The sequence below is a fragment of the Micromys minutus genome (genome assembly GCF_963924665.1).
Source record: "Micromys minutus genome assembly, chromosome: 6".
NCBI lineage: Eukaryota > Metazoa > Chordata > Mammalia > Rodentia > Muridae > Micromys > Micromys minutus.
Window position 1 is genome coordinate 34,570,492 of NC_137975.1, and position 7,467 is coordinate 34,577,958.

Genomic DNA, 7,467 nt, shown 5'->3' on the forward strand with positions numbered 1-7,467 from the left:
CTTAGGTAAAGGTTAGGAGGTGGTGCTTAGTTGCAGAAGGGAAAGGAAGATGCTGCCAGATCTCTTAGAATGCCATTCATGAGCAACGTGGAACCTAATGGGCAGCAACAAGGTGGAGAAAGTCATAAAATGGAGTGCCCATCCTCTCAGCCTCTATCTGTTGTGAAAACTGTTGAGGAATGCTATATCAGGGATATAGAGGCAGGACTCTCTCTCTCTCTCTCTCTCTTCTCTCTCTCTCTCTCTCTCTCTCTCTCTCTCTCTCTCTCTCTCTCTCTCTCTCTCTCTCTCTCTCTCTCTCTCTCTCTCGACTGTTCTGGCTAGCTTGTTTGTCGTGTGCTCCAGTGAATTTATTAGTGTGACCATGTAAACCTGCTAAAAGATATGATGGATAGAAGACATAAGAGAAGTGGGAAGAATAATAGAATAAACATTGTACAGCTACATAGATGTTCACGAGGGAACAAATGAGAGAAAAGAAGGTTAATTGATTAAGCCTATTTCAACTGCAAATATAGTAAGATAAGTAGACAGGAAAGTTTATTTTGTGGCTATGTGTGTATGCAACTAGATTTTGGATGACTTTAAATGCAGGAAGGAATAGTTGCATTTTAAAGTGTGGTTAATAGTAATTTACCAAAGTTTTAAGATATCAAAAGAATGAAAATAGAAGTCTTTTTAAAAATTGATTAAGATTATAATGAAATAATGGAGGCTAAGAGAACCAGGGCATTGACTGGCTATTTATAATGCTGCTGTATATAATTGGGCCCTGAACTCTATTAGTGAAGCTGAGTTTCCATATCAAAGTCTTTCACTTGTTCTTGAACATCCACACAGTTATTGCAACTACTCATCCTTGTCTCCTACAAGGCCTAACCATTTCTTCTTCAACAATTGATTTTGTCTCGTTGTCTTTTCATTCCATCTATCTTCTAGAGCAATGTGCACATACTTTTATATTTTTATCATCTCTTTAACTCTAATATATACATTATAATTATAATATTCTTAGTAGATATAATGGAATCAGACAAAACCACAGCAGCCAGTATGCAACAGTCACTGAGGTTAGATGCCCAGTGCAAGAACTATGTGAGTGTACTTGTCTTTAGGGGTTTTCCCAGAGCTTCTGAGAGCGGTATATTCAGATAGCTCAGGGTTCTGAAACTAGACTAACACATGCTTGAATTGAGGCTTTTCTTAGCTGTGTGACCTTGGGTGTATTAATTTACCTCTCAGATTAGATGCTTCCTTTTCTCTGAAGTGGAACAATGAAGATTAGAAAAATAGATGCATGCAAAGTTTCTGTTCCGGCTTATCTGACCCTTAGCTTCATGTACTCCGCCACTCAGGAAGCATTTCCCAAACACATTTGCAGGAAGGAAGTATGCATCCTATCAGACCTATAGTCCTTCCTCCTTTTTAAATTTCAATTCAGATGACTACTTTTCCTTATGAATATTGCTCATTCTCTTACATGTGAATATACTCTGCAAATACTGTTGTGTTTTCCTTTGATTTTTTTTATGGCTACCTCATATTTTGTTACTGTTTTAGAGATTAGTTTAAAGATGGAGTTGGGTGAGTCAGCTTTAGGTATTTAGAATCCTCTAGGAATATGTCATACTGAAGGACAGAAGCCACAAGATCGTATTTGCAGGGCCTGAAGTCTAAGTGCTAGAGTAGAAAGGTGACAGAGAACAGTTCCCCAAGTTTGTCCTCTTGAAGATGATTGTCTCAGGTTGTTTCTTTTATGTAGATGCTCAGTTCAAAGGGAAACAGGAGGGTGAGATTCATATGGGCACCCCTGCAAAGCTACAGGGCCTCAAGAAGCTACAAGACCCCATATGTGGTTCTAATTTTTCTCATCCCAGCAATGCTCTGTCTAGATCAACAATACCCTGTGCTCAGCTACATGATTGATACAGAACAATTTTCTGTGACACATGCTATTCATCACTTGGGCAACATGAGAAGGGATTGATTATATATTATTATATATATTTAATAGCTATATATGTGTATATTATTTAATAACATTTGTAGCAGTTGTTTTCATATTATTGATGTGTCTCAAGTCATAATCAAAGATTTTCTTTTAGATGACAGAATATAAATAGACTATAGTGTCATAAAATTAGCAATGATTAAATTGCAGACAATATTTAGACATATTATGCTTAGAATACATAGAACACAGAAAGAATTGTGTTCTATGGTATTCTCAGACTTTCATCAAGATAGGACTCGATGGATGTAGTCCTGGCATTGCGAGTCTGTTTTCAGGTCTTCCTGGGACCTTTGGTCCTTTTTTACACATTAAGAGTTGTAGAACTAAATGCCCACCCACATGCCTGTGTGCCTTCATATTGTTTATTGTTGGATTCATGACCATGTACCATAACTTTGCTAGGATGAAGGACAACACTTTTATATCTTACCATGTTCTCTAGATTGAAGTAAAGAGGCAAGTCACAAATATTTAACTTTAAATATAAAGGTCAGTTTGACCAGTTGAATTCACACTTTTCCAATCAAAACACTAATAAAAATAAGAGAAAAAGAACATACAAGACTTAAAACATGAAGGGGGAGGAAAAAGAGTAAAGAAGAAAGTAAAAATAACAAAATATTTTAAAGTTGTTTTGGGAGCCTGGAAGCAGTTGGAAGGTAATGTTAAAATTGTGAGCTCTCTAAAATGAGAAGAAACACAAACTGAAATTTCATTTGCCCAAATGAATAACACACAACTCACAGTTTGTGGGCAAAAAAATGCTAAAATAAGTATTCTCTAAATATTTCTAATTTAAAAATAAAAAGAAATCATGACCACTACACATCTGGAGATCTTTTTTCATTAAATCATAGATCTTCATCTTTAATCTCTACCAAAATATGAAATGTCAAGGTCAAGTGGTCTCAGAGTCACAGCAGAGAAACTTTAGTCAGTATTTAAAAAATGGTGAATTCTAATTTTTAAAAGAAGTGTAATAAGCACATAAAGAAATGTGTTTCACTTGTCAACTTAAAATTGTTTTATTGGATAAATCCAGCTAAGTACACCTTTAGTTAAATTACATTTTTCAAATTAGAGTAAAAATAAAACAAACAAACAAAAAAGGTAACCTCAAATCCTCCCGAGAACTTGAATTTTATTTTGGTAGAAAAGAGAGTTCGGACCTAAGTTGATGTCATGTGAGACAGATTTGTATTGTGGATAAACTCACCAGGTTTCAGATTAGTGATGATCCTACTTTTCTCATGCTGGTGCAATGATGTAGAAACATTTCACTAACCTAAGAATAAAGTAATGAAAAAAGTAAGTGGAAGTGGAAAGATTAGTGTGAAAATATAACATTTTTCAAGGATTTCTACAAGTCCTTTTTCTTTGTTTCCAACCAATAACTTTTATATTATTTCACAGATTACCAAAACATATATGAAATGAACCATGTCTCCTCATTGTTTTCATTTAATTCCCTTATGATTATTTTAATTATGTATTAATTTGCTGACTTTCCCCCTATACTCTGTGGGTTAACTTAATGTGTATTTTTGCAACCCTTTTAATTTTTTTTAGAGCTGAAGACTGAACCCAGGGCCTTTTGCAATCTACCACTGAGTTAAATCTTCAACCCCATTTTTATAGCCCTGTAAGCATAGCATATTTATTTTAAATATTGTTCTTTATATTTCTTTCAATATTTTCTTTGGATGACTATTGTTTAAAAGGAGCATATCTCATCAATAGACTACTAATAAATATTCTGCTAATAGTATGAGTCTTAGACATACTGTGGTATACATAGACTTATATATCCTCCTGTCTTTAAATTAAGTCTTGAAATAAAATAAAGATAAATAAATTTAAAATTTATCCATTTTAGTTCTGACAGGTAATCAATAAATTCTGTTCTTATTCAAAAAACCAACCAAACAACACATCTCCACCGCATTCTCCTTTATCTTAGCAGGTCGAGTACAGACCGGAGAAACCTGGGTGGCTTTACTTTGTGACCAGCTCCTTTTAGCAACAGTATAAAAATTCCTTCCCTTTAAAAACTGTAATTTTGTGAAGTTGTCCTTAGACACAGCATAAGGTAAAAAGATATTCTACTAACCACATTAACAAGGCTTCTGACAGACCTTACTCACCCCCTTTCCAAAAAAAAAAAAAAAAAAACAAAACAAAACAAACAAAAAAAACCCAAAAACTCATTGGAATTAACAGAGCTAATAAGGTAAAAGAAGCAATCATTATAATCCTAACTTTTCTGATTTCATATGTCTATCATACACATAAAAACCACATGAGAAGAACATATTCTAAAACTGCAATATATCTCCCACAGGCTTATTTAATCTTTATAGAAAGCAATTCTTATTTCAAGATACAGAAAAATCTAAGCCAGGAAAGAAATAGGTCGTTACAATTTCATTTCTTTCCCGGAGAAAGCGATACCCTCCAGGCAGCGCTGCAGGTCAGCTGCCCTTAGGAATTTATATCAAGACAACATTCTTCTATTGACCAAGTCTCTTACTGAATCTCATACTCACAAATGTATCCTGTGAAGCAGTCTACCCAGCTACATTTTATTTTCTCCTCATTACGATCCTTTGGAAATCAGGCTCTGGAATTGCACGAGACACCAAGTACTTTATTTCTTCCTGGCATAAAAACACTCCACTGTCTGTATAATGACCTTCGGTGGCACTCCAAGGCTCTGTGCTATGAAATTCTAGTTTTACAGACACATATCTATGCAAAGAGAGGGGGGTTATTTTTGCATATGGAAAGTAGTGCTGGGGCATTGCATTGCTGATAAAAGAGGTTTTATCTAAACTTATCAGAACATCTGACATATCCAGATGGTTGGAAGCAGCAGCCCTGGAGAATTATTTTCAACAGTTGTAGTCAAAACTCCTCTGAATAATTAATTTTTCAAGCTTTTGTCAATGTACAGCCTAAAGGAAAATCCCCTTAAAAAAGATCTGAGTATAAATGAACAGACTACCATTGCAAATATTATTATTAAGCCATGGGAACTATTAACAGCAACCTGTTCACAGTAGTCAATTGATTAAAGAGTTGAAACAATCTAAGCCCACCCTCCCTTGTTAACCTCGTAGTTCTTCCTGCTGTCCCTCTGAGCCAGTACTTTGACTGTTATTGTTTGTTTGTTGACTTGTTATTCAGTCTGTTGTTGACGCACCAGCTCAACTTTGAACTGAACACAGTGCTTCAGACAAGATCTACTGAATGCAGACTATAGGGAGATGTTTAGTGCTCTTGCCTTATGGCGTGTGTGTGTGTGTGTGTGTGTGTGTGTGTGATTCTCTCATAGAAATATTGGCATAAAATAATAAAATAGCAAGGAGGGACAGGATGGTTTTGAGTGACGACCCACAAATAAGAGAGGGTATGAGATGTTTGCTCTTCTGGACGTAGGTTACTTCACTTAGTATAATATTGTGAAGCTCTGCCCATTTACCTGCAAGTCTCGTGTCTCCAGCTTTTCTTTAGAACTGAACAGGATTCCATTGTGTCTATGTCCAGATTTTATTATTCATTCATCACTTCCAGGACGTTGAGATTATTTGCATTGTTCCACTGGTTATGGCTGTTGTTCACAAGGTGATCACTGAAAATCGACAATGAAGAATGGTCAGGGTTGGCTGGAAGGGGACTCTGTTTCCATTCACAGTGATCAGCCCTTTATTTCTCTTTCAATCAAGTCCAAAGTAATAAAAGTTAAAACATGGTGGTTCTTCGTGCCTGCATGCCTCCTCTCTCATTGCACCGTAGTGGATGCCTTTGTCAGTACCTGGAAGCTAGTGGACAGCAAGAATTTTGATGACTATATGAAGTCACTCAGTGTGGGCTTTGCCACCAGTGTCAGGCAAGTGGCCAGCATGATCAAGCCTACCAAAGTCAAGAAGAATGCACAGAACCTTCAAGAGCACAGAGATCAGTTTGCACCTGGGAGTAGATTTTGAAGAGGTAACAGCAGATGACAGGAAGGTCAACTCAGTCATGACACTGGATGGAGGCAAACTGGTCCACGTACAAAAGTGGAATAGGCAAGAGCCATGCTTATAAGTGACAGGAAGCTTATCCCGACTCTCACCCACGGCAATGTGGTGAGTGCTCAGACTAATGAGAAGGAGGCATGACCTGGCATTCTGTCACTGACTGCTTCTCTGCCAACTGGCTACCCCTCAACTCAGCACCAAGTTGCCTCATGTTCCCCCCTCCCCCACCTGACATTTTATGTAAATACTCTTTGGTTGGGATTTTTCAGCCTGGACTCAGTTCTTATTGTCTATGTATCCAAAGGGTGCTCCGAGGTCAATAAAGCAGAACCCAGGCTACCCCCCTCAAAAAAGTTAAAACATGTACAAGTAGCTATTGTTTAATATTTCTCTGTGGGATTTGATAATTTTATATAGTTAGAATTTAAAATGAATATTACAAGAACTGAATAATGACCTTTGAGAACTTTTAAATACCAAGATTTGGCCATTTTCAACAATTACCTGAAAATGAGAATTGTGATTACTTGATTATCAATGGCTTGTTGGTAAATAAACTCATTTTCAATGCATCTTAGTGACATCGCATAGGTTTTGCATGGCATCCACAGAAAGCGCAGATATTAGCTAATACCAGGGCTTAGAGGGCATCTCTAAAGAGATTCCTGAATCGCTTGTGCTTAAACAGTTGAATAGAGACAGGAGCAACAGAACCTGACAGAGTTTAAAGGCAAAGTACATTTCCAGGCTTGAAGAAAGTGGGTTCAAGCCCATAACAAGTTGAGCAGTTCAGCAGACCTACAGCATAAAGGGTGAGGCTTTATGCCACACAGCTCAGGCCATTTGCTTATTTGTATTGTGTGTGTCTTCCATGAATGCCATTACGTGTAGGTCTACATACAACTTCATGCCTCCCATATCTTATTAGCATCTTACCTCTCTACTGAGGATGAGGTGTTTTACTATTTCACAGAGCCACGGATTCCCTTGAGACTCTTAAGAGTGCTCTGGGACTGTCAATAGCTGAATTTATTCAACCTTGGCAGAGGGGCTTTCCAGCCTTCCTCTTTGCCAACTTGTTTATTGAATATGATAATTTTGTAAGGTTTTATGTAAGGCTTCCTGACCTTACTCTTAGTCCCATTCTTCTGCCTCAGTACATATAACTGATTCTGCAAGCAGTAAGTATGTGCTCTTATACACTGAGGAAGTCTGCGTGAACAATACCCAGCAGGCACTTACTGCTGACGTTTGGAGGGAGATCACTATCTGCTGCTTTCCTGAACTCTGGGCCCTTTCCTCTTAGCCTTCTATTAATCTTGGCTCCTTCTGCTGAATTTCTTCCCAGTGTCTTATCTCTCTGAACAACTACTGCTTGCCTACGTTGACACACTACCCAGATGTCCAGATGATGACCCAAACAATTGCCAC

The 7,467-nt window shown here is 37.3% G+C and overlaps 1 pseudogene across 1 annotated transcript; it reads left to right on the forward strand.

The window, feature by feature from the left end:
• The first annotated feature begins 5,658 nt into the window (after window positions 1-5,658).
• Window positions 5,659-6,177, forward strand: LOC308421979 (fatty acid-binding protein, heart-like; annotated as a pseudogene). The gene has a single exon. The product of its transcript is annotated as a fatty acid-binding protein, heart-like (transcript).
• The last annotated feature ends 1,290 nt before the right edge of the window (window positions 6,178-7,467 follow it).